Below are 25,594 nucleotides of genomic sequence, written 5' to 3'. Positions count from 1 at the left end.
ACTGAGTGGGCACCTGTGGGCTCTGAAATGCCACTCTGGCTGCAGCCAGGACAGGGAACCTGGTTCTCAGTGAGGTGGGTGCTGGTGGCAGGAATATGTGGTCAAGGGGTGGCAGCTGCCCAGTTGGCCCAGACCAGAGACTATGTGTGATGTGGGCAGAGAAGAAGTTGTTTTGAGGGCCCAGGGTCATGCTGGGATCGACAGAGCGTTGTTGTGAATGTGGGGCTTGTTGAAACTGTTGCATCCTCCCACATTTGGGGTGGACAGGTTGGCTTTTGCAGGAGAAAGGGAGGCAGTGTCTGGGCCTGGAGGTAAGAGACCCTGGGGCCTCCAGATGGTTGCAGGAGGGCACAGAGCCTCTAGAGTTGTGGGCTCTGGGAAGACCTGGTTTGGCAGTGTTACCGGAAACGGGTCCCAGTCCAGACCCCAAGAGAGGGTTCTTGTACGTCATGTAAGAAAGAATTTGGGGTGAGTCCATGGAGTAACAGGAAAGCAAGTTTATTAAGAAAATAAAGGAATATAAGAATGGCTACTCCATAGGCAGAACAGCGGCATGGGCTGCTGGACTGAGTATACTTAGAGTTATATCCTGATCATATGCTAAACAAAGGATAGATTATTCATGAGTTTTCCAGGAAAGGGGCCAGGATTTCCTGGAACTGAGGGTCTCTCCCCTTTTAGAATATATAGGGTAACTTCTGGACATTGCCATGGCACTTGTAAACTGTCATGGCACTGGTCAGAGTGTCTTTTAGCGTGCTAATGCAGTGTAACTGCTTATGAGCAGTGAGGATGACCAGAGGTCACTTTCATTGCCATCCCGGTTTTGGTCAGCTTCTTGACCACATCCTGTTTTATCAGGAGAGTCTTTGTGACCTGTATCTTGTGTTGACCTCCTATCTCATCCTGTGACTAAGAATGCGTAGCCTTTTGGGAATGCAGCCCAGTAGGTCTCAGTCTTCTTTTACCCAACCCCTATTCAAGATGGAGTTGCTCTGGTTCAAATGCCTCTGACAGCAGGACCTGTGCTTGCAGCAGGCTCTGAACTTGGCACCCCAAGGCTCAGGTTACCCAGGCGGGTGTGGAGCTGCTGTGGAGAAGGAGGTAAAGGTTGAGAAGGGGAGGTGCTGACATGGCAGGCAGCCACACTCCTAAGACCATTTAGACTCTCACTGTGCCCTGCCTCCCCACCCTGCATTGTACAGGTTAGGATAATGTGGTTCCGAGAGGGAATGGGTGGGCCAGGTCACCCAACTGGTAAGGGGTAGGGCTAAGCTCTGGACCCCCACCCTAGGGTGCTGGGTCTTTCACCTTGGTCCTCTCTGGCAGCTGGTGGCGGTGGCCATGCTGAACAGGTTCCTTTTGGATTGGTACTGTGGGTATGAACTCTTGGCTTGGTTGAGCTCTTTGTCATATTTTGTCCAAACTTGGTTTCACTTTTTTCTTTTCCTTCTTTAAGATGAAAAGATTACATGATTAGTATATGAAATAATTCTTGATAAGAAATCAGAGTATGGATGATAAAAGCTAACATACAGTCCTAATTTTAGACATTTATGTGTTTGAATATATGTATGTATACTACATTTAATCCCCATATAATCCCATGAGGTAGGTATTATTTCTCTTTTATACACGAGAACATGGACACCCTTGCCTGAGAACACACAGCTGAACTTAGAACCCAGGCAGGCCAGAGCCTATGCGTTTGATTCCTATGCTATGTTGCAAAGGGTCGCAGAATATGCCACCCCCTAAAATGCCACTTTGGCATAAGGATTATTTTGAGCTAAAGGCAATTGAGATGAAGCAGATACAAGAAAATTATTTTTCCTCCCCTACAATTGCTTCCATTTATCCTTATGAAAGTGAAAGTCTCCCTTGAGAATATTCCCTCTCACTCACCAATCTTACTCTCTCCTCATCTCACAGAAGTCCACAGTTATACTTTGGTCTGTCTTGTTTCATACCTTTTCCCGTGAATTTACACACAAATTTCTCTGCCCTCCCCATCTTTGCCTAACACAGGACATACATTTACAAAGGTGTCCCTCCTCCCCTCTCTACCAGGAAGGACAAAGGTTGATCGCAAAAGACAATTTAGACCCTAATTAGTCAGGAGACCGCACCAGAGGAATCTATGTACCAAAATTTAGTAATTAGTCTTTACCACTTGTTTCCTATATATTTGCCTTCCCACAATTTGCCTCCTTTAGAGACTCAAGGTTTTTTTCTTTTGTCTTGTCGCTTCTCTAAACATGTATTGTTCTTTGTTGAGATGCTATATACCCCAGAGTTGAAACCGCCTCTTTGAGAGTTACTCTTTCCCTGACTTTTTGCCCATGTATATATGAAATATACATATTGATAAGCTTTTATTTGTTTTTCTCTTGCTGATCTGTCTTTTGTTACAGCAGTTCTAGCTAAGAACTCACAAAAGTAGAAGGAAAATTATTTTCCTTCCCTACAATTGCTTCCATCTATCCTTATGGAGAAGGTGAAAGTCTCTCTTGAGAACACTGCCTCTCACCCACCAGTCTGACTCTCTCTCCCTCTCACAGAGGACCAAAGTTATGCTTTGTTCTGTCTTGTTTCATACCTCTTCCTAAGAATTTACACACACAGGTTTTCATGTTTCTGAACATAAGTAGTATCATTTGCTACATATTGTTTGCAACTTGTTTGCTTCACTGAACAATAAAATTGTACCTATAAACCTTATAAAATTAAGAAAAAAGGGAGAGGGCAGGGTTCAGGGGCTCACACCTGTAATCTCAAGGGCAGATCACTTAAGGCCAGGAGTTCAAGACCAGACTGGCTAACATGGTGAAACCGCATCTCTACTAAAAATACAAAAAATTAGCTGGGCACGGTGATGTGCGCCTGTAATCTCAGACACTCGGGAGGCTGAGGCAAAAGAATCACTTGAACCTGGGAGGTGGAGTTTGCAGCAAGCTGAGATCATGCTACTTTACTCCAGCCTGGGTGATGGAGTGAGACTCTGTCTCAAAGGAAAAGAGAAAAAAAGGAAAGAAGGGAGAGGGAGAAATGACAGTAAACCAAGCTTGCAGCACACCCAGCATTGATCATGAGATCAGCTTGCTATCTGACCTTCTGCTTCCTCATAGCTGTTTGGTGCCAACTGCCTCAGAATCATGTAGATCCTGTCACAAGATTGTAGTTCCTCTTAACTGCTCTGTAGACAATAACTTGAACACTATAAAACATTGTTTTCCATTTGAGATATTCTTTCAATACTGTTGTCAGCTGGTGTGAAGGGCCCCACAGGAGCTGACTAACCAGAGTATGCAATTTCCACATCCAGATGATTCAATCTCCCTTACCCCGACCAATCAGTGACTATGATTTTCCAGTCCCTCACCCTCCATAAAAACCCTTAAAAACCCCAGCCCAGAACTCCTCAGGGAGATGGATTTGAGGGTCTCCTCCCATCTCCTCACTCAGTGTTCCGTGATCATTAAACTCTTTTCTCTGCCACCCACAAACCCTGCTGTCTCAGTATATTGGTCTATTACTGAGCAGCAAACACAGGAACCTGTTGGTCCTATAACAATACATTTTGGAGATATTTTCCTGCCAACACCTTACCCTTTTTAACTGTTGCAGGCTATTCCCTGTTTATTTACTATAGAACATGACAGTAATAATGAAGGTGTAAATTTAAAAAAATGCAGTATTTTTCACCTGGCAGTTCGGCAAGCATTAAAAAGATTGCTATTATCAAGTGTCAGCAAGGATGAGGGAGAACTCTGCCTCCTTGCTGGTGGCAGTGTATGCTGGTACAGCCTTTGCGGGGGGCAATTAAAATTTAAACCAGGTACGCCATTGTCCCAACCACTCAGCTTTCAAGATCTCTGGCCTAGAGAAATACCTGCATACATGAGCAAAGAGGCATGATATTTGCCATAGCACTGTAACAGGGCACCATTGAAACAGCCTGTGTTCTTTCTTGTGTTGCTTCTCAGCTGACTTATAAGTTCCAGAGGCCAGGAGCTGGGTCCTTGGCTGTTTCTCAGCCTCCCCAAAATGGATGCAGATCTGACTGCATGCCAGGAGATCAGCAAACACTTTGTGGTTTTTTTTTTCTTCTTTAATATTCTATCCAGGTTCTGTGTACATAGGTATCAAAATAGAACTACTGGGCTTGTAGTGAAAGATGGTAGTGCCCTGCCGCCTCATCCCCTGCTCCCATCTCCTGGGTTTCACCTGTTTTCAGTGTTTAAGTGAGTTTTTCTTGTATTTTCTCTACATTTCTATGAAACTTGATGTAACTGCTATTTTTTATTCTTTATTTTCCATTTTAGAGGTCATCAATTGACTTCCCTTTGTGGAAGGGAAGGCTTTTTTATTGTTATTACCTGCACAGCCTCCCCCATGGCCCCCACAAGCTTCCACTTCCCCTGGCCTCCTGAGAATGTTAAATCTTCATTTTGGACTAAGTCAATATTCAATGTTTACATTATTATGACTATGTAGCCATTGTTCACAGCGAGCCACGTGTAGTACTATGATTATATTTTTCTTTCTTGTACAACTTTTAATTTTCTCAGAAGTTAATTATTGCCCCATTTCTTTTCATTTGTTTGTTTTATAGGTATCAATTACAAATTACTTCTCAAACTCCATGACAGAACTGAAAATCTCTGAATATTTCAAACACCTCAGGCAATCTGCTTGTTTTATTTGTTTGCTTATTTTTCAGACGGCCCTGCAGAGTCTCCCAGCCCCACCTCTGTCTAGATTGCTGTTCTCTAGCAGGTTTTCATTCTAGAACTTTGTCACCATCAACCAGGGCATTCCCTGGACCCTGGATTCCATCTTTTTGGATCATGCTTTTTCTTGGTTCTTTCTGTTCTTTGGGGGAAAATATTTCTGGTAACTTCCTGAGAAAGGGTGAAAAAGTGGTTAAGTGTGTTTGAGACCTCGTTTATATGAAATGTCTTTATTCTAGCCTCATATTTGATTGATAGTATGGCCGACTCTAGATTGTAAATCATTTTCCCTCAGAAATTTGAAGGCATTATTCCATTGTCTTCTAGTTTCCATTGTTGTTGAGACATCACATGCCTTTCAGATTCCAAGGTTTGTATTTGAGCTGCTTATTTTCTTTGGAAGCTTTTAGGATTTTTCTCCATTTCTGTGTTCTGCATTTCATGATTATGTTCCTTGGGATATGTTTGTTTTCTTTTTTAGGTTTAATTCATGGTGCCATGCACTTAGATAATCAATACAATCTTGAAATACGGTCCCTTTAGTTCTGGAGCAATGTCTTATATTATTTTTTATAACTGCATTCTCTCTGTGTTATTTTCTTTTTCTGTAATCGTTAGTTGAGTGATGGACCTCTTAGATTTATCCTTGAATTTACTTATCTTTCTTATTTTCTACTTTCCCCCTAATTTTAATGGAGACTTTCTCTATTTTTCAAACATTTTATTGATTAAAACATTTCTGCTGTCATATTTTTAATTTCCAAGACTGTTTTTTTGTGAAAAAAATTTTTTTGTTTCTTTGTTTTGTTTTGTTTTGTAAGAATTGCCAAGCTGTTTTCCCAAGTAGCTGTAGCACTTTGCATTCCCATCAGCAATGAATGAGAGTTCCTGGCACTCCACATCCTCACCAGCATCGGTGTCAATGTTCTGGATTTTGGCCATTCAAATAGGTGTGTGGTATCTCATTGCCTTAATTTGGAATTTCCTTCCTTCCTTCCTTCCTTCCTTCCTTCCTTCCTTCCTTCCTTCCTTCCTTCCTTCCACCGGTTCTAGCTCTGTCACCTAGGCTGGGGTGCAGTGGCACAATCAGGGCTCACTGTAGCCTCGACCTCCTGGGCTTAAATGATCCTTTTGCGTCAGTCCCCAGAGTAGATGGGACTACAGGTTAATTGAAAAAAAAATTTTTTTTGAGATGAGGTTTCACCATATTACCCAGGTTGGTCATGAACTCCTGGCTTCAAGTGATCCTCCTGCCTCAGCCTCCCAAAGTGCTCTTATTACAGGCAAGAGCCAAGTCATCACAGTGTTTGGTCAAATTTGTAATTTTCTAATGACATATAATGTAGGGCATCTTTTTTAATATGATTATTTGGCATCTGTATAGCTTCGATGAGGTGTCTGTTGAGGTCTTTTGCCCACTTTTCAGTTGAGTTGTTTATTTTCTTATTGTTGAGTGTTAATTTCCTCCTGTTTTCAATCCCACCTATGCCTCTGCTTTCTGAGGAAGTTGGTGCTCTCTCAATTCCTGGGTTTTCTGGGTTCTGAATAGGCTCACTCATGCAAACTGAGGCTTAGGTTTCAGCTCCTTCTGATCTGCTGAGTCAGTTAGCTCTTGCCTCTGCTTTTCAACATCCAAAGTCTTGTTGATATAACTTGTTTTCTACCATGTTCTCTATTCTTTGTCCTTGTGGGTTTCTGTCACTTTAAGATACTCACTGCTATTTTAGGGGAGTTTGTTTTTGGGAGATGGAGATTGATACCAGTTTATACTCCCATTGGCGACGTATGAGTGGCCTGTTTCCCCACACTGGTAGCATGTGTTCTCAACCTTTTGGGTTCTTGCCAATATGGTGGGTGAAAAATGATTCTTGTGTCTCTATTTAAGAGCTAGGAAATCATTCCATTCCCAGGAGGCTCTCTAGCAGACTTGTTCTCCTGAGCAATGTCTCCTTGGCCAGAATTTTGTAATGTGCTTGTTCCTAAGCTAGTCATCAGCAAAGGAATGCAACTGCCCTAATTGGTTTAAGGTTAATCCAGCCTCACATTCTGCCGTGGGGCTGGGATACAGGCCAGCCTTCCTGCTGCATGGATGCCTGGACAGCACCAGGGTTCTGTTAGCAAGGGAGATGCGGTTAGTGGTTGTGTGTCTGTGACTGTATTCCTGCTCTACCCACCTGCTAGGGGCCTTGGCCTCCCAGGTCAGGCAAGGCTGCTCTTAGGAGTCCCCATTCTCACGTGGTCAATGCCACTTGGCTGCCTGTGATGGGAGAATGGTTTTTGGTTGTGGAAATAGCCTGTTTGATGATCAGATCTAAGATATTGGTTGTATAAACCAGATAAGGGGAGAGTCTAGGCTTTAGAACTGAGGAGCCTGGGTTCAAATCCCTACTCTACCACTTATTAGTTATGTGACTGCTTAACCTCTCTAAGCCTCAGTTTTCTCAGTAGTAAAACTGGGCCAGGAACTCCTATCTCAGGACCCATCTGGAGACTGAGAGGTTTGTCCACAGCATGTCCAGCCCAGGGCCTGGCACATAGCAAGTACTCAGCAGGGGACCACCCTGACTCAGGTCTCCCACCTTCCAGAGGGCAGGGAGAATTCTACAAGCTCTGCCCTGGGTCATGAGCTCATGGTGGATGGTGATGGGGAGGCTCAATTGTTCCTGTGTCCTCAGATGTAGCACGCAGCCAAGCTCACAGAAGGTGCTCAGTCTCTTCTTGTTGAGTAAATAAGAGAACAGCAATAAATTAGGGCAAAAGCAGCTGCTGCTCATCCTAACAGCGTTCGGCATTCTCGGCCATATTGAGGGAGAATTTCCCCAGATACCAATCTGTATCGAATCATTTACACATGCCGTGCCTCCTGATGACTCGCGCTGTTTATCTACAGCATCAGCTCCGTATTGATTTATCAATGCCCATTTTGCATGAGGATCAATAGCTTAATTGTATCTCTGACCAACATGGGGATACAACCTGTTTGCGATGTAGAGAACAGGCCTGAGTTGAGAGCTGCCAAAGCCTTTGTTTGCTCCTTGTGAGTCTTCCTGCACACAGTGCAGCTTTAATGGCCAGCACCCAAGTCCCGATTGACCAGCCATCGTCACTGTCCTGGTCGAGGACCGTTACTTCACACAGAGGTCAGCACCAGAAGAGACCTGGCAGCTGTGTTGGGTGTGTAAAGGGGTCTGAGTGGATGAGGAAGAGGGCTTTGCCTGCTTATGGCCAGTCATCTGGTGGGAAGTGTTTGGGGCTTGTAGCTGACCTGGGCTTCTCTCTTGTGACCTACCCCGCAGTGGATGTCATCCCGTTTAGCTCTGCCTCCCTGGTCATTTCTCTTGTAGATTGAACATCTCGGAGCAGGGATGCGTTTTGTCTTGTCTGTTCCCCCAGGGTCTGCCTCATACAGAGTAAGGACTGGCTAAATGCTTGATAATAAAATGCACTCTTTTCTACTTTTTCTTGTGGCGATTTTATTAATAGTGGGTCTGCAAGAAGGTGGTGAGGCTCGGGCAGTAGGTGGCGCTGTGTCAAAGTCTGAGATCCAAGCGCTGGGCAGGAAAGCCCGTCGCACGCGAGGGCTTCGAGAATCTACCCAACTTTAAAATTAAACAGGAAATGATGATTAAGCGTTTCGTATTTTAAAAATCTTGACATGATATTGAAAAGCTTTATTTTATAAATGTTATGGAATTTCGATCAATCAAGTAATATAATATCCATTTATTAAGCACCTACTAAGTGGTGCGGTATTAATTAGCATATTCATTCTGATGGAGCCTTCCTTTTTATGTAACATGTCACCCTTCGCCCCCATCTAATATTTCTATATTACTTACCTTTGAGAGGCATACATTGATGAATTGCTCTATTAACAGAGAATAAAGATATTTAAAGTCTTTAATGGGAGAGGAATCACAAAGGAGTTTTTAAGATTAACTTAGAATTGTATAGAACGTTCAGCACATTATGCTAATTTTTTTTTCAGAAGTTGAGCAGCTTAGAGGGGAAAAGAATCAGCCTGCTCCCATCTTGTTGCAGAAACTGGGTAATCTATGTCTCATCAACGTTAACAAATATACCCCCTAACAGCATTTTGTGTTCGTAACAGTGAGAAATGCTTCCCTGGAAAATATTATTAGCACTTATGTTATCTTACAGATTACACTCTCAATCAACAAGGGTCCCAGTAAAAATATAATGGCAGATTGCAGCTGATGGGCTCCCTGTTTTTATGTTAGAGATGTCATTATTTTGCAAAGTTGAAAGTATTTGAAAATCCACACAGGCACATGCATGCATATGCGCGCGCGCGCGCACACACGCATACATACCCCCTCCCTTCCCCACTCCCCCGACACCTGCCAGAGCCCGAGTTGGCTAAGACCATGGGGCTGGGACGGGTTGTAGTTTGTAGGTCTCAGGCAACTTCTCTTCCATGTCAAGGAAGCTAGGGGAGCGGACAGAGTGTGGTGTGGAAATGGTGCTACCTTCCCCAGGGTGGTACCGGCACGGCTCTCACCCTGAGTTCTGCGTATTTGCTCACTGGCCATCTTCCAAACCGGGCTTTGGCTCCATGAGGACAGGGTGCAGCATGTCTGGTTTCTGCTGTTCCCTCAGCACCCAGCACTGTGCCTGGCACACCTAAAGGCCTCAGTAATCCTAGATGAGCCGAGATACTAATATTTAATGCACAGGACAAGTGGTCAGAGAGGTGGGCTAAATGTCACCCAGAGACCCAGTGAGCACTCCCCCCCTGCCTGGGCCACCTTTTGAGGCCATGGACAGGATCCCAGGCTCCGGCTGTACTTGAGGGCAGGACTGTGGCCCTGGAAAGCTTACTGTAAGGACGAGCGGATGGCAAGATCTGCCTGGACTGGGACAGAATGAGCTGGAGATGGCTTCTGGAAGGAGTGGGGCAAGTTATGAAGAGGAGAAGGGAAAAGTCTGGGAGCAAGAATGAGATGAGGGTGTCTGTTGTGGGTCTGAGGATATGGCAGGGCAGAGAAGAACCTGACTTGATGCAAACCCAGGCTTCCGGGCCCCAAGGGACCTAAGTTCAAGGCTCCATTCTCCATCCTTTTTATCCTTGGAGGAGCACTTTGGGCTTTTCTCCTCCCAGGAGCCTCTTCTCCTTTCTCAAAGGACCGTTTCTCATCTGCAAAGTAGGGCATGCGGTCAGCTGTGTCTCTGCAGACTGTAGTGCTGGCTGTCCCGGAGTCTGTGGACATGTTTCCACCTGTGTGTTCACCAAGTGCATCACAAAGTGGCTGCTGCATTTCCCTGAGGGTGGCCGTGTGTGCTTAGCAGGGAGGGAACTCCCCCAAAGAGCTCACAGTCCAGTGGAGGAGACAGAATTGGCTTGTGGGATTATGTGGTTCAAACGCCACTGCAGGAGTCTCATCCTTAAGTCTTTGTGTCCCCAGACCAAGTACACAGGTTGCGCCTCAGCAAGTCCTGATCTCAGTGAATGGAAGAAAAATCACAGGGGTGTTGGGGACTATGAGTGGGGGCTGGAGCTGAGTCACTTCTTACTACAAGTATGGGCAGGGCTGATAAACAGGAAGGGGAAAGGCATTCTGGGCTGAGGCAGTGGCAAGGACAAAGGCTCAGAGGTAGGAAAAGACGACAATGTTAGGAGTGATCCAGGCTGTCTTGCATGGGGTGCAAGAAGAGGGGCCAGAGCCTTTGAGGTCAGATCACAGGGGGCCTGAGAGGCCAGAGCAAGGTGTCTGCACTTGCTCCTCTTCTGTCTCTCTGCTTGGGGATTCTGAGCAGGGTATGCCCAGAAAGGGGTGGCATCCTGTGGGCAGAACTATGGAGCCCTCTGAGGTTGGAGCTGCTCCCCCACCTGGAGCGCTGAGCTGGTTGGAGAAAGGATTGGAGGACAAGGGCCTCCAGCCTAAAGCTTGAAGCCAGGGAGGGCTGGCCTCTCACCTTGCAGATGCTGAAAGGGACACCACACCTTATTCTGAAAGGAAAAGCAATACTGGGGAGTGTAACGTTTCTGGCAGGGCCAGGGCTGCCTTATGGCCTATCGCCCCCTCAGCTGGGGATGGAGCTCAGGCCTCCAGGGGCTGTGTGAGTCCTGGACTGGGCAGTCTCTAGGCCCAGGCAGTGTACGCAAACAGAGGAAAGTGAGGACAGATACTGCAGACCCCACGGGTTCCTCACATCCCTGTGGCCCCAGGGTATGGCCTCTGCATCTTCTACAGAGCTGCCAGGGTACGCTTATCCTGATGGGGGTTGTGGTCTAGGAGGTGGGCCAGTAAGGGGTGGCAATCCAGTGGGTAGGCTGCCAGGATTTGCTGGGCTCTGGGGAGTGCTGGCCCCGGCTGCTATGGGAGGGAGGCAGGAGAGAGAAGATATGCTGCTTATGGAGGCTCACGCTCTCTCTGCTTCCTCAGGTGAGAAGCAAGGCCAGGCAGCCGCGCAGCAAGGAGGAAGAAGACCTCAGTGCTGTCTGAACTCTGTGCCCCACCCCCTTGGGGAAAAGGTTGAGTATCCTGTTAAATTACAGCTCTGCAGAGCTGTGCACGTATTTAAGAGCGAGGCACTAAAGCGCGGAATGGAAGAGTGTGTGTGTGATGTGTGTGCACGCCCGTGTGCTGTCTAGCAGTGGGCTTCACTGCAGAGGGTAATTGGATTTGAGGGGTATCATATCTTTAGTTTCCTAAAAATGCTGCAACAAATGACTATAACAGCTCTGGAAGCCAGAAATCTGAAATCAAGTTGCAGTCAGGGCCGCCACCTCCAGCTGCTGGTGGCTCCTAGTGTCCTTGGGTCATGGCAGCACAACTGCCGTCTCTGCCTCTGTCTTTACACGGCTGCCTTCCCAATGTCTCTCTCTGTCCATTTTTTGTCTCTTACAGGGACATTCTCATTGGATTAGGGACCAGCCTAACCCAATATGATCCTGTCTTGGTTTTTACCTCAACTATTTGTGTATCTGCAAACACTCTATTTCCAAAGAAGGTCACATTCTGAGGTTCTGAGTGGACATGACAACCCACCAGAAAGGGGGACCCTTGTGTGTCTGTATCTACAAGTCTCTTTTCTTGAGGCTGTAATCTTCCTGGGAGCCAGGTCACCAATGTTATCAGAACCAGGCAAGGGGAGGGGCTGGGACTCTTGCCATTTGGTAAGTAGATTTCCACTTCATTTATCTTTCGCTCAGCTGGGCCTGGGGTCCCAGAGAGCAGCCCTTGGGGACCAGCGTGTCCTGAGAGCAAATTTCCAGCCTGCCAGAGACAAGTGGGGAGGTGGGGATGGGGTGCAGCTCTCAGTTGTACAAGGCGAGGAGGGCACGGGGATCCAGTGCTTCTTCCATAGATTTCCGGCAGCCCCTCAGTGTGCAGTGCCACCTTCCCCCAACTCTCACAGGCGTGTGGGCCTCTCGTTCCAGAGCCCGGGTGGCATTGAGGAGGTTGCAAATCAGCTGCTTCCAGACTTCCCCCCTGCTGGCTTCGACTTGGCTTTCCCTGTTCGGCTGTGTCAGTCACTGTTTACCCATCTGCTTTCCAGCTGCCTAAATTTGGATGCCATTCGCCTCCTATCTCATTCACATCTTTGTGGATGTCACCCCTTTACTGTCACTTTCTTCCTAAAGTCTGCCAGTGGACTCTAATTACATTCAGAATGAAGCCTGGACTCTTACCACCTTCTTCTCAGCCTGTGGGAGCTGCTGCTGCTGCCACCTCCAGCCCCTCCTACCCTGAGCCTCCTCACACACCACGTGCCTGCCTCCAAGGTCCTCAGCTCATCCTCATCCTCTCTCCTTAAAAAAGTCACTCTTTAGAAAGATCTTCCTGACCTCCCTCCCATTCATCTTATTGCTGTGCCCCATGCTGCCCAGCAATAATTTGTCTTTCTATATCTGGATTATCCACTCTTCCCTTCAGACTCTGCACCCCTCGCCACCAGCTCTGGGCTGGAAAGCTCCCATGCATAGGCCATGCCATGGGGCTCCCTTGCTTCCAGCATCTTGTTGGATTTATTCAATGTGGGCACAGGCCAGAGGCTGGAGGGTAGAAAGAAAGGGAGATGGGCACGTTTGTATATTGACCTCTGTGTCCCTTTGAGGAAGGCCTCGGCCCCCGTCAGGGGATTCTTTCCATGCAGTTCCCCTCCCAGCATTCCAGAAACTTTGCTCTTCCCTTGACTCTCAGGCTTAGAGGTCACTGCTTCCTCCTTAAGTACTGCCTTACACACACCTTAATCAATAGTCCCCCCTCCAAGTAGCAGGTCTGGTGGTGCCATTACTTTCTGACTAGGACTCCTACCTACTTTTCTTTTAAATTTATCTGTTTACTATTCGTCTCCCCTTCTAGATGATACAATCTGGGGGGACCAGCACTATCTGGTTTACTGCTCAATTCCCAAGATGTGGCACACACAGGGTGTTCAATAACATCTGTCAAATGATTGTGCACCCCCACGTATGTGTGCCTACATACAGACACGAGCCTGGGTGTACATGCCAACGTATCCATACACCAGAAGCCTCTGCAGGCTCTGGCAGCTTGGGGTTTTCAGATAGTTAGGAACAGAGGCTGCTCCTAAGCAAGTGGGCCTGGAACTTCTTGACCTCCTTCCATTGATTTGTGATTCAGTTTGTGGAAGCCACCAGTGTTCCTACAGTGCGGCCACACTGTGTCAGCTTAGCCTCTCTGGGCTTCAGCTTACCTGCACAGAGATAGCAGTACCTTCTCTGTGATCACCTCCCTTGGTGATCCATGAACTTATGTGCCAGCTTCTCCTGGTCTATCAGTGACCCCTGGAGGTCACAGTGTGGAACGTGGGATGTGCCAGGTCAGTTGTGGCAGCTGGAGGAAGGTCGCAGGAGTCTGGAGGGACTTGCCCAGGAGTGAGGATGGAGAGAGACTCTGAGGGTTTATGGTGTCAAAATGCCTTCTCACTACGTGTTTACTCTAGGCTATAGTCAAGTACTGGTGGGTCTAGTTTTCCATGGAATTTATATCCAAAAGGGAAGCGAGGCTTGGGAGAGGTCAGCTGGGCAGCCAGGCACCCAGAAGTGATGCCCCGCTCAGCTGGGAGGCTGGAGAGGGACAGATGAGCCTCTGTGCTCCAGAGAGAGTTGGGGAAAGCGATGACCCCCTCTGGTTGTCCCCTCCTCCACTTCTCTTCCTTCTGCAGGTTTCTCTTCTCCCTCTCTTTCTCTCTCCTGGTCTGCCCAAGACAGCCTGGAAGTTTCTGGAGGGTTTCTTGGGGAGTCTGGGATATGAGGCTCATTCTCACTTTAAAGGGGCTTTAAAAGGAGGCCATCAAACCTCTCTGAGATCAGGTTTCTGTTACATGTGTGGAATGTCGAAGCTGATGATCGTCTACGAAAATTCAATAAACCTTGAAAATGACATCAGGGTTGATGTCTGTAATTTAAAATAATGGATACCAAGAAATTGTTTCTCATTTATCTCTACTGCTGAGATGTTGGCACCAAAGAGACTTCATTAGGTGCAGATTTTTTTTTTAAGTAAAAAATAGTGTCATTTATCTCAATCAATAACATATATAGGAGGTGCTGATGGTCGTGTTTAATAATACCTAACCAACAAAAGCCCCAGTTCTTTTCACAATTTGGGACAAGTAAATGGATATGCCAAAATTGCTTCACAGTAGGAGAGGCACAGAAACTTATAAAGCCTCATTCTGATATAAAAGTACCACTTTTGGTTTGTTAAGCAGCACATTTGACTTGTACTGTTGCTCAGAAATAGGGGAAGGTGGCAGGAGGGTTCTGACAATGTGGCCAGGTCCTGGGCCATGTTTGATCAGAAGTCCTCCTCTCTACAGCCCTTTTCCCATCTAGGAGCCTTGAGCTGAAGGTAGGAAGGTACCTGTGAGAGACAGTCTCTTTCAGAGTAGTTACTGGCTCTTAGCTCCCAAGATGAGCTGTGCTTGACTGGAGAGATTCCTGAAGTGTATGTGTGTATACGTACATGAGTACGTGTATATATGTATGTATGTGCATATGTGTGCCTGTGTGTCTGTGTGATGCCCAGGCTTCTCCCTAATGAGTCAGGAGTAGCATTACTCTTTTTGCAGCATTCTTGTTACCTGGTGTCTATATTTTAACCCCTTCATCCCTCACTAGTCAAGAAGTTGATTTGTAAGCCAAGCTCCTGCTTCTCAATTCTTTTTTTTTTTTTTTTTGAGATGCAGTCTTGCTCTGTCCCCCAGGCTGGAGTGCAGTGGCACGAACTCAGCTCACTGCAAGCTCCGCCTCCTGGGTTCACGCCATTCTCCTGCCTCCGCCTCCTGAGTAGCTGGGATTACAGGTGCCCGCCACTACGCCTGGCTAATTTTTTTTTGTAATTTTGGTAGAGACGGGGGTTTCACTGTGTTAGCCAGGATAGTCTCGATCTGCTGACCTTGTGATCCACCCGCCTTGGCCTCCCAAAGTGCTGGGATTACAGGGGTGAGCCACCGCACCTGGCCCCTCCTGCTTCTCAGTGCTACAGCCATCAAATAAAGCCTGCACTGCTCGGTGCTCACTTTTGATGATGTGTATTGGCTCTGTGGCACCAAAGAGGGAAAGACCTCACTTTCTGGGCGGGGACTGGCTTTGTAGGTAACATTCTCATTTTAGAAACTGAAGATCAAAGCAAGTATCCAGTTTCCTGCAAGTGACAATTGGCAAAGTAGAAGACAATCCATCTGAAGGTGATTAATTAATCCCTTTGTTGGGATAAAGAACATTTACATGAGCTCTTAAACTCCTCCACCGTCCTTGCTTGGCTGCAGGTGGGAGGCAAGGACTGGTGGTACTGCGTCCAAACCTATAGGACATCTGGGAGTAGAGGTTTCACTGAGCCCCCCAAGTTTGGATCACTTGTTTCTTTGACCCTATGCTAGTTTTGTGCTGTGTGCCCATATGGTGCTGCCAAAGCCATGGTGGCGGTGACAGTGATGCAAGCTGATTGGGCATAGGTAGCCCTGTGGGTGCTCAGCTGGGCGAGGCAGGGGACTCCCAGGGAAACATCTACTCTGCTAACTTGTGAAGCTCTGCTGTCCTCAAGTCTCAATACGGGCTGCTTCTGCTTCTGTGTTTCATGCACAGGTCACAGGTGTGTGTGCGCACCTCTTCCCCCTTGCACATGCATGTGCACACACTTGCATACACGTGAGCCTACACCCACAGCCACCTCCTGAAACGAGCCTCGTTCATCCTGTGACAGCAGCCAGGCACATCCTACTGTTAGAAATGGATCAAAGATTGCTAATTGATCAAATATGAAATGCTAGTTAAACACCGCACTGAATAATTCACCTTTTCTCATATGAGCAACTTTGTAGCTGCTGGAACAGGAAGTAGGAATTTTCATGCTGCTATCAGTGTTAGAGATGCGGTGAGGATATGTTGTTTGTTTTCCTGAAGTGTTGCGGAATGTGTGAGAACCAAAATCTTCACTTATTAAATTCAGTCCTGTGGGAATACAGTGTCAAGATTTCCTATCTCAACCTGATTTTTTAAAGAATCAGGTGGCAGAGACATAGAGAACATTGAGAGGAGAGGCGGCCTTCAGATCAATTTATTTTATTTTATTTTATTTTATTTCATTTTATTTTTGAGCTGGGATTTACTTTGTCACTCAGGCTAGAGTGCAATGGCATAATCATGGTTCACTGCAGCCTCAAACTCCTGAGCTCAAGTGATCCTCCTGCCTTAGCTTCCCTAGTAGCTGGGACTATAGGTGTGTATCACCATGCCCAGCTAATTATATAAAAAAATTTGTATAGGCAAGTTCTTGCCTTTTTGCCTGGGCTGGTCTCAAACTCCTGGGCTCAAGCAATCCTTCTCCCTTAGCCTCCTGAAGTGCTGGGATCACAGGTATGAGCCTCTATGCCCAGCCTGGAAAGGAATTCTTTGGTGGGAGGAATAGAGAACAGCCTTGACTGGGGAAGAGAAGGCTCAGAGACCCTGGAGGAATCCTGCTATGGTAGGCTGAATCATGTACCCCAAAATGTCCATGTTTTCATCCCCAGAACTGTGCATAGCTTCCCTTACACAGCATCAGGGGCTTTGTAGATGTGAACAAGTGAAGAGTCTTGAGACGGGAAACTTACCCTGGATTATCCAGGTGGGTCCAATGAAATGACAAGGGTCTTTTTAAGAGAGAGGCAGCTGGGTGTGGTGGCTCACACCTGTAATCCCAGCATTTGGGAGGCCGAGGTGGGCGGATCACTTGAGGTCAGGAGTTTGAGACCAGCCTGGCCACATGTGAAACCCTGTCTCTACTAAAAATACAAAAATTAGCTGGGCGTCATGGCACATGCCTGTAGTTTCAGCTACTTGGGAGGCTGAGGCAGGAGAATCACTTGAACACAGGAGGCAGAGGTTGCAGTGAGCCGAGACGGTGTCACTGCACTCCAGCCTGGGTGATGGAATGAGACTCTGTCTCAAAGAAAAAAAAAAAAAACGGAAAAAAAAAAAGAGGCAAGGGTGTCAGAGTCAGAGAAGGAGATGTGACAATGGAAGCAGAGCTCAGAGTGGTGCCACCAAGACCCAAGGAATGTGGGCGGCCTGTGGAAGCTGGACAGGGCCAGGAACACATTCTCTGTTAGAGACTCCGGAAGGAACACGTCTTTGCCCACACCTTGGTTTTAGTTCTGTATGATCCATTTTGGATTTCTGACCTCCCCAGCTATAAACTATAAAGTAATACATTTGTATCATTTTAAGCCAGTACATTTTTGGTGATTTGTTACAGCTGCAGTGGGAAAGGATCCATGTACCCTTGACTCTCTACCTGCAGCTTGCTATGTGCCCACAATGATACCACCAGACTCGCTCCTTTAGGGGCACTTGTGGGAAGCAGATATTCTCTATTGTAATTAATAATATTTGTAAGAACTAACTATGTGCCATGCTCTGTGCTAGGAGCTCTATCTGCACTTCCTATTCACTCCTTACTATGACCCTGCAGTCAGATACCACTACTATCTATACTGTATTAGTTATCTACTGCTGTGTAACAAATAACAGCTCAAGACAACACACATGTATTATCTCTCAGTTTCTGTGGGTTAGGAATCCAAGAGAAGCTTAGCTGGGTGGTTCTGGCTCAGAGTCTTTCATGAGACTGCTGTCAATGTGTCAATTGGGGCTGTAGTCACCTAAGAGCTTGACTAGGGGAGGGCCCACTTCCTAACTCAGGTTTGGCTGTTGGCCGGAAGCTTCGGTTCAGTCTGTCACATGGGCTTCTCCAGTAGGCTGCTCACAGCCTGGCAGCTTGTTTCCCCCAGAGCAAATGATGAGAAAGAGAAAGAGAATGAGAGTGGAAGAATGCAAAGTGAAAGCCACAGCCCTCAATTTCAGAAGTGACATCCTGGCCAGGCACAGTGATGCAAGCCTGTAATCCCAGTGCTTTGGGAGGCCGTGGTGGGAGGATTGCTTGAGGCCTGAACAACATTGTGAGACCCTGTCTCTCTAAAAGTATAAAAATAAAAAATTACCTGGGTGTGGTGGCATATGTCTGTAGTGCTAGTTACTCAGGAGGCTGAGGCAGGAGGATGGCTTGAACCCAGGAGCTGGAGGCTGCAGTGAGCTATGATCATGCCACTGCTCCAGCCTAGGCAACAGCAAGACCCGGTCTCAAAAGAAAATAAAAGAGTGACATTCTATCATTTCTACCATACTCTATTTATTAGAAACCAGTGGCTAGATTCAGCCACACTCAACTCAAGGGGCGGGGTTTCCACTGGGGTGTGAATACAGCAGGCAGAGATCATTGGGGATCATCTTAGAAACTGCTTAGCCACCCACTTTACAGGTGGGATAACTGTAGTCCAGAGAGGTTAAGCTAGTAAAAGATAGAGCTGGGGTTTGAATCCAGTCCTGGGTGAGCTCAGAGCCCACCTTCTTAACCATTTTGCTGTCTTGCTTTGTTAAGCCAATGTTATTTAAACACTTTTGCTGTCCTCAGACCATTTGAATGGCCCTCCTTGGTGTGCCGATGGCCCTCATGTGTACCTCGGTCCTAGGATGGGCCTCCCTGCACTGCTATAATTGGTTTCTTCTCTGTCCGGCTAGATAGGATGACGAGCCAGACACAAGACAGATAATTGAAAGTAAGGAATGAAGGCATGGGCTCAGGAGAGTTTGCTATTTAAGGAAGAGTGTTCTGGCAACATGGGGGCCACAGGAGGAGGAGTCCTTCCCTGATGGGGAGGAGTGTGCGCTGACATCTGTTTTCTGTGTTTGGCTATTTCTGTGTGGGGCTTTTCTGGGTCCTTAGAAGCTCACAGCTTGGCAGCTTCCTTGACCTGCCCTTCATCTCTCCTGTAGCATCTCTTTGGACCCCAGGGCACAGTGGCAGGACAGAGCAGTGTCCAAAAAAGTTCAAGGTGAATGGGTCTTGAAGGGCCCATTCTGGGAAAAGGAGAGGCCATCAGTGTCCTCTGGACACAATTCAGGGACACAAGTGGTGTCTATTGTGCATTGTCTACGTGGGACAAAGCTCAGGCATCCCTAGAAGATTGATGTCTTCCTGCAGGAGTGAGGAGGTATTTCCCCATCATTGATTCAACATGGTGGTATTGCCTTCTTCCTAAATGCCATCTGCTGGGAGCTTCTAGGACAGTGGTTTTCAAAGGATCTGGACCAGCCGCATCAGCCCCGCCTGGAACGTGTTAGACATGCAAATTTTCAGGCTTTCCTACCCAGACCCACTGAGTTAGAAACTCCAGGCATGGGGCCCAGCAATCTGTGTTTTAATGAATCCTCCAGGTGATTCTGATGCGGATAAAATCTGAGAACCATTGCTCTAAGCAGCTTTTTCTTTAAATCCTCCCAAGCTTTTACGTTTTTAAAAATAAAAACTTCCCAAAGCAGAAATGTTCAATATATAAATGTTGGAAGATCCAGGGAAGCACAATGAAGAAATTTTCAATAATCTGCTGATTAGTATTAATTTTTTAGTGCACATCACTTCATTATTATAGGTATATGTATGTATTTACAAATGTACACAATTTTGAACAAGATTGAGATTTTACTGTAAATATTGTTGTGTATGCTGCTTTCTAACGTTTCTCCAAGTCTTAAACATTGTCCCACTGCACCATTTATGCATGGCTGCGTAGTATTCCGTGGTTGGAATGTACCATCATCTGACCAATCTCTGGGATTGACACAATCCGTTCCTTGGAGAGGGCGTTGATTGTGAACTCTGCTCAGATGTGTTTACAACACAGACAGATGGTGGGCAAAACCAATTAACCTCTCCCTCCTCCTAGGCTAGGAGGTCAGACCAGCGAGGAGGGTAATGAGAGCCTGGTATTAGGGCACTGGGGGATCTGAATGCAGCCACAAAGCAGTGAGAATGCACATAAAGGGACAAATGAAGGAGGTGCCACAAGCTCGGTGAGTGCCCAGAAGTGGGTTTTGGGGGAGCGGGAGTCATAGATTCTGAGTCTGTGTGAGAGAGAATACACTTTGATAGGAATAGAGATAAGGAAGCCAATGTTCGGATCCCATTTTTGCTTTAGAAAAAACACCCCACAAAACCAAAAACCTGTCTTCATATGCACACAAAAATGTGTGGAAGACTATAAACCAAAATGTTAATGTGATTTCTGAGTGGTGATATTATGAGAGATTCTCATTTTCTTCTTATGACTTTTCTGTATTTTTTGAATTTTCTGTAATGAACATCTATTACTTTTGTAATAAGAACATGGAAGAGAAGACTAGGGAAGTCACGGGGAGTAGTTCTGGGTGAAAGGTGCTCGATGATTCCGTTTAGTTGTGCTTTGGTGACTAGGCCCCACGACATTTAGGAGAAGAGGGTCGGAGTTCAAGGAGTGAATCTATGAATCTTTCTCTTGAAAATGCCCCTGGCCAGAGTGAGCATTCTGCTGGTGGGTTGATGACCCTGGGCTCCTTGGCAGTTGATCGAAGGACCCTTGCTGGGTGAGAGAGGGTGCTGGCAGGGATGGGCGCTGTGGCCTGGCCTCCGCAAGCCTGCTCTGTGTGTGTGTGTGTATGTGTGCACATTTGTGTGTTCCCAGCCTAGTCAATGCATGAAGTGACCGTGAAGACTGAACCCTGATGTGGGCTCCACAGGTCTTGGCGAGGGGCTTTGGCAGGCAGCAGGCATCCAATCCCAGAATCCCCTCCCAGCTGAGGTTGATTAGAAGGGAGTCAGAACTATTAACCTCTCCTCCTTCTCCTTGGCTTTTGCTCATTGCAATGCCCTGCGGAAGGAACCTTGAAAGACAGCGCTCAAATGAGTTTCAGTGACAGCTATCTAATCTGACGCTGAAGGGGCTGTGCTGGTTTTTTATTAAACTTCATTACTTTCAATTACAAAAGAGTGGGTTTGGTGGGCGTATGCCTTAAACCTAATTGAACTGTTTCTCCTATTCTTCTCCCTAGTGTGAAACATTCTCACCTTTGGGGGAGAAAAAATTTCTTCATTTTAAGGAAACATGTTTATCCTTGAAGGGCATTAAGAATTGAAGAAAACCTAATGGGCCTGGTGTGGAAGTGAGGGAAGCAGCGGCTGCAGCACGGACAGTCAGCAATCCTGGAGGCCCTTGAAATCCAACACCAGTGGGGAGGGTCTGTAGTGTCAGCTCCAAGGATTCCTGGATCCTTGATGGAATTCCATAGGCTGGTTTCTTTGCCTGGACTTAGAAGCTGCTTCATAGTGAAAGCTTTACAAAGCTGATGGAGGGCCCCTTGGCTAGAATGACAATGGATTAGTTCCGAGGCTAGCAGATCTCTTTCTCTCTTCTCTCCCATTCTTTCAACAAGATTTCTGGCCTGGAAAACAGTGATGATGGCTGGAAATGATGCTTGAAAGGTGCTGAGCTAAGTAGGCTGAACTTCCATGGGGGCCTCCCAGGGGTTTCATCATGAGTGTATGGTGGAGGGACTGGGGCATGTCAGGCGAGGTTCCAGGAAGCTCAGTGTTGTACTCGCAGTCACCAGTTTGTTTTGTAATGTTTTTCCTAAAGCATTTCTGCAGGAAGTCTGATTTTAGAAGGCATGCAATCCAGTGAATGGCAAGAAGTGGGCTGGGGATGAGGAAGCAGGGCCTTGGTTGCTGTGTCACAGGCGAACTGGGGGGCCACGTTGCCCTTCCTGTGCAGGAGACCCCCTTACTTCCTTTACCATTATGTAATGCCCTTCTTTGTCTCTTTTGATCTTTGTTGGTTTAAAGTCTGTTTTATCAGAGACTAGGATTGCAACCCCCGCTTTTTTTTTTTTGCTTTCCATTTGCTTGGTAGATCTTCCTCCATCCCTTTATTTTGAGCCTATATGTGTCTCTGCATGTGAGATGGGTCTCCTGAATACAGCACATTGATGGGTCTTGACTCTATCCAATTTGCCAGTCTGTGTCTTTTAATTGAGACATTTGGCCCATTTACATTTAAGGTAAATATTGTTATGTGTGAATTTGATCCTGTCATTATGATAGCTGGTTATTTTGCCTGTTGATGCAGTTTCTTCCTAGCATCGATGGTCTTTACAATTTGGCATGTTTTTGCAGTGGCTGGTACTGGTTGTTCCTTTCCATGTTTAGTGCTTCCTTCAGGAGCTCTTGTAAGACAGGCCTGGTGGTGACAAAATCTCTTAGCATTTGCTTCTCTGTAAAGGATTTTATTTTTCCTTCACTTATGAAGCTTACTTTGACTGGATATGAAATTCTGGGTTGAAAATTCCTTTCTTTAAGAATGTTGAATATTCACCCCCACTCTCTTCTGGCTTGTAGGGTTTCTGCCAAGAGATCTGCTGTTAGTCCGATGGGCTTCCTTTTATGGGTAACCCGACCTTTCTCTCTAGCTGCCCTTAACATTTTTTCCTTCATTTCAACTTTGGTGAATCTGACAATTATGTGTCTTGGGGTTGCTCTTCTCGAGGAGTATCTTTGTGGTGTTCTCTGTATTTCCTGAATTTGAATATTGGCCTGCCTTGCTAGGTTGGGGAAGTTCTCCTGGATAATATCCTGAAGAGTGTTTTCCAGCTTGGTTCCATTCTCTCCATCACTTTCAGGTACACCAAACAAACATAGATTTGGTCTTTTCACATAGTCCTATATTTCTTGGAGGCTTTGTTCATTTCTTTTTACTCTTTTTTCTCTAAACGTCTCTTCTTGCTTCATTTCATTAATTTGATCTTCAATCACTGATACCCTTTCTTCCACTTGATCGAATCAGCTACTGAAGCTTGTACATGCGTCACGTAGTTCTCGTGCCATGGTTTTCAGCTCCATCAGGTCATTTAAGGTCTTCTCTACACTGTTGATTCTAGTTGGCCATTCATCTAATCTTTTTTCAAGGTTTTTAGCTTCCTTGAGATGGGTTCAAACATCCTCTTTTAGCTCGGAGGAGTTTGTTATTACCGACCTTCTGAAGCCTACTTCTGTCACCTTGTCAAAGTCATTCTCCATCCTGCTTTGTTCCGTTGCTGGCAAGGAGCTGCGATCCTTTGGAGGAGAAATGGCACTCTGGTTTTTAGAATTTTCAGCTTTTCTGCTCTGGTTTCTCCCTGTATTTGTGGTTTTATCTACCTTTGGTCTTTGATGTTGGTGACCTACAGATGGGGTTTTGGTGTGGATGTCCTTTTTGTTGATATTGACGCTATTCCTTTCTGTTTGTTAGTTTTCCTTCTAACAGTCAGGTCCCTCAGCTGCAGGTCTGTTGGAATTTGCTGGAGGTCGACTCCAGACCCCGTTTGCCTGGGTATCACCAGCGGAGGCTGCAGAACAGCAAATATTGGTGTCTGATCCTTCCTCTGGAAGCTTCATCTCAGAGGGGCACCCAGCTGTATGAGGTGTCTGTCGGCCCCTACTGGGAGGTGTCTCCAAGTTAGCCTACATGGGGGTCAGGGACCCACTTGAGGAGGCAGTCTGTTCATTCTCAGAGCTCAAATACTGTGCTGGGAGAACCACTGCTCTCTTCAGAGCTGTCAGACAGGAATGTTTAAGTCTGCAGAAGTTTCTGCTGCCTTTTGTTCAGCTATGCCCTGCCCACAGAGGTAGAGACCTCCTTACTTCCTTTTTTGCTGAAGGAGGCTGATGTGGGGACACATGGATAGTCATCTGATCTCCCCAGACCAGAGCCAGAGTGGTGGTGGCATGATTCAGAGAAGTGAAGTTTGGAGTAGTATCCTGGCTGAGTGGATGCTGATTACTTTGTTCCCTACCTTTTATTTGAATCTGAAGGAAGATGGAGGAGAAGGGGCACAGAAGGGAGGATTTGCTATTCTGGTGTAGCTGTTGGAGAGAAGTGGGTGATTGTTCTGGAGCCTGGTTTACCATCTGTCTGACTCTAGGAAACTTGGGGTCCTAGCTCTTAATTCCACTGTGAAATCTGGGTCCCTGGGGAATCAACAGAGAGCCTCATCCTTAATCAGAGCTGACAATACCAGTTCTCTCTTTCTGCTGTCTTGAAGACCAGAAACCTCTCATATTGGTTGCCTGGGTCATATCTAGCTGTGTGCCCGCCTGGGCCTTCTGAGGTCGTCTACTCCCACTAGGCCCCCTGTCTTCTGGTTCCCTGGTCCAGGGCTCAGAGTCCAATGCCAACACCATAGGAAAGCCTTGAACACTCTGAAGACTCTGCCAGTGGGAGGGTTCTTGGAGAACCCACGATGGTAGGTGGTGGGGATGAGGAAGTCCAGAGCTGCCATTTGAATTGTGTCATTGTTTTATTAAAGTTTAAAATTTAATAAAACAAAATTTATGAGAGATGTTCCAGCTCCACGTACATCATTCAACTTCTCGCTGACACAGCATGTTAGCAAGTACACAGCCCAGCCTCCCGTCTCTGGATGTCAAAAATGGTAAGGCTTGATCCTTTGTGTTTCCTAAGTGTGGTGATTGAGTTTTCATACTCATGTGCAGTGTGCCTCCTTTAAGCCTCATTATGACATGAGCATATTACCCATCTGACGTTAAAAAAAAGAAAGCTTGTGGTTGTTTGAGGATTTATAGGGTTGTGGGTGTGCTGGTGTCGTGGTCCATATTTGCCAGGGCTGGGAGTGGGACAGAGCCTGGGTGGGATGGAGCCTCACGTCCTTGGTGCTGCTGTTGGAGGCCCCAGAGTCTTAGCCCACCAACCATTTCTGCCTCCATTACATCAGCATGTCCTTGAACCAGTTGTGGAGGATAAGCTGAGAGTGCTTACCTACCCACGGGGGAAGGAGTGGAGCAGAGCCAAGAAGGAACCGATTGCACAGCCACACAGCCAGATCCTGGCTCCGCTGGTTACTTGCTGTACAAGATCCTTCTTCATCTGTAAAATTGCAATAACAAGAGACCTTCTTCCCTCATTGGGTTATAGCCAGATAGTGCCTATGAGGTACTATCAGTGAGCACTAAATGTGTGGTCACTTTTCATTGTATGCTAGATGCTTGCTGGGCATTAGGTCACTGCTTCACAGAGCATGCAGTCAAAATAAGATTGGAAAGTTCACAGACATCTGAAATACTTTGAGGTGTGCGAAGTCCTGAGAGGAGCCAATAGAGGATGTGTGCCTGTGTGTGCACGTGTAATCTGGGGTGACTTCTAGAAGGAGGAGATTTTTGATGTGGCCTTCAGAGAGGTGGGAAAGATTTCAATTAAAAGATCTAGAGAAATTTGACAAACACTACTTCAGCCAGGTGACCAATATAGACATCAACAATGATAAATCATGTTGATAGTATGTACTCCAGGTATGATATGATGAAAATGGCACTTCACCTCTGTGGTTTTCCACCCATAAACCCAGTTTAATGATGATGAAAACATCAGACAAATTCTGATACAGGATCATTCTGTAAAACACCCGACCAGTGCCCTTCAATACAGTTGAGGTCATGAAAACCCAGCAAAGTATGAGAAAAAAT

At 46.4% G+C, this 25,594-nt stretch overlaps 1 long non-coding RNA gene and 1 other non-coding gene across 2 annotated transcripts in view; both read left to right on the top strand.

Moving 5' to 3' along the window:
• Positions 1–25,594, top strand: part of LOC144341535 (uncharacterized) — a 138,898-nt gene that overhangs the window by 8,846 nt on the left and 104,458 nt on the right. The gene's annotated exons all lie outside the window — the stretch shown is intronic.
• Positions 24,557–24,657, top strand: LOC114679187 (small nucleolar RNA U13). The gene has a single exon (XR_003730861.2). It is a non-coding gene; the product is annotated as a small nucleolar RNA U13 (small nucleolar RNA).

This window comes from Macaca mulatta, chromosome 6 (genome assembly GCF_049350105.2).
Source record: "Macaca mulatta isolate MMU2019108-1 chromosome 6, T2T-MMU8v2.0, whole genome shotgun sequence".
Taxonomy (NCBI): domain Eukaryota; kingdom Metazoa; phylum Chordata; class Mammalia; order Primates; family Cercopithecidae; genus Macaca; species Macaca mulatta.
Note: the sequence above shows the minus strand (reverse complement) of the source record. Positions and strands in the feature narration are given on the sequence as shown.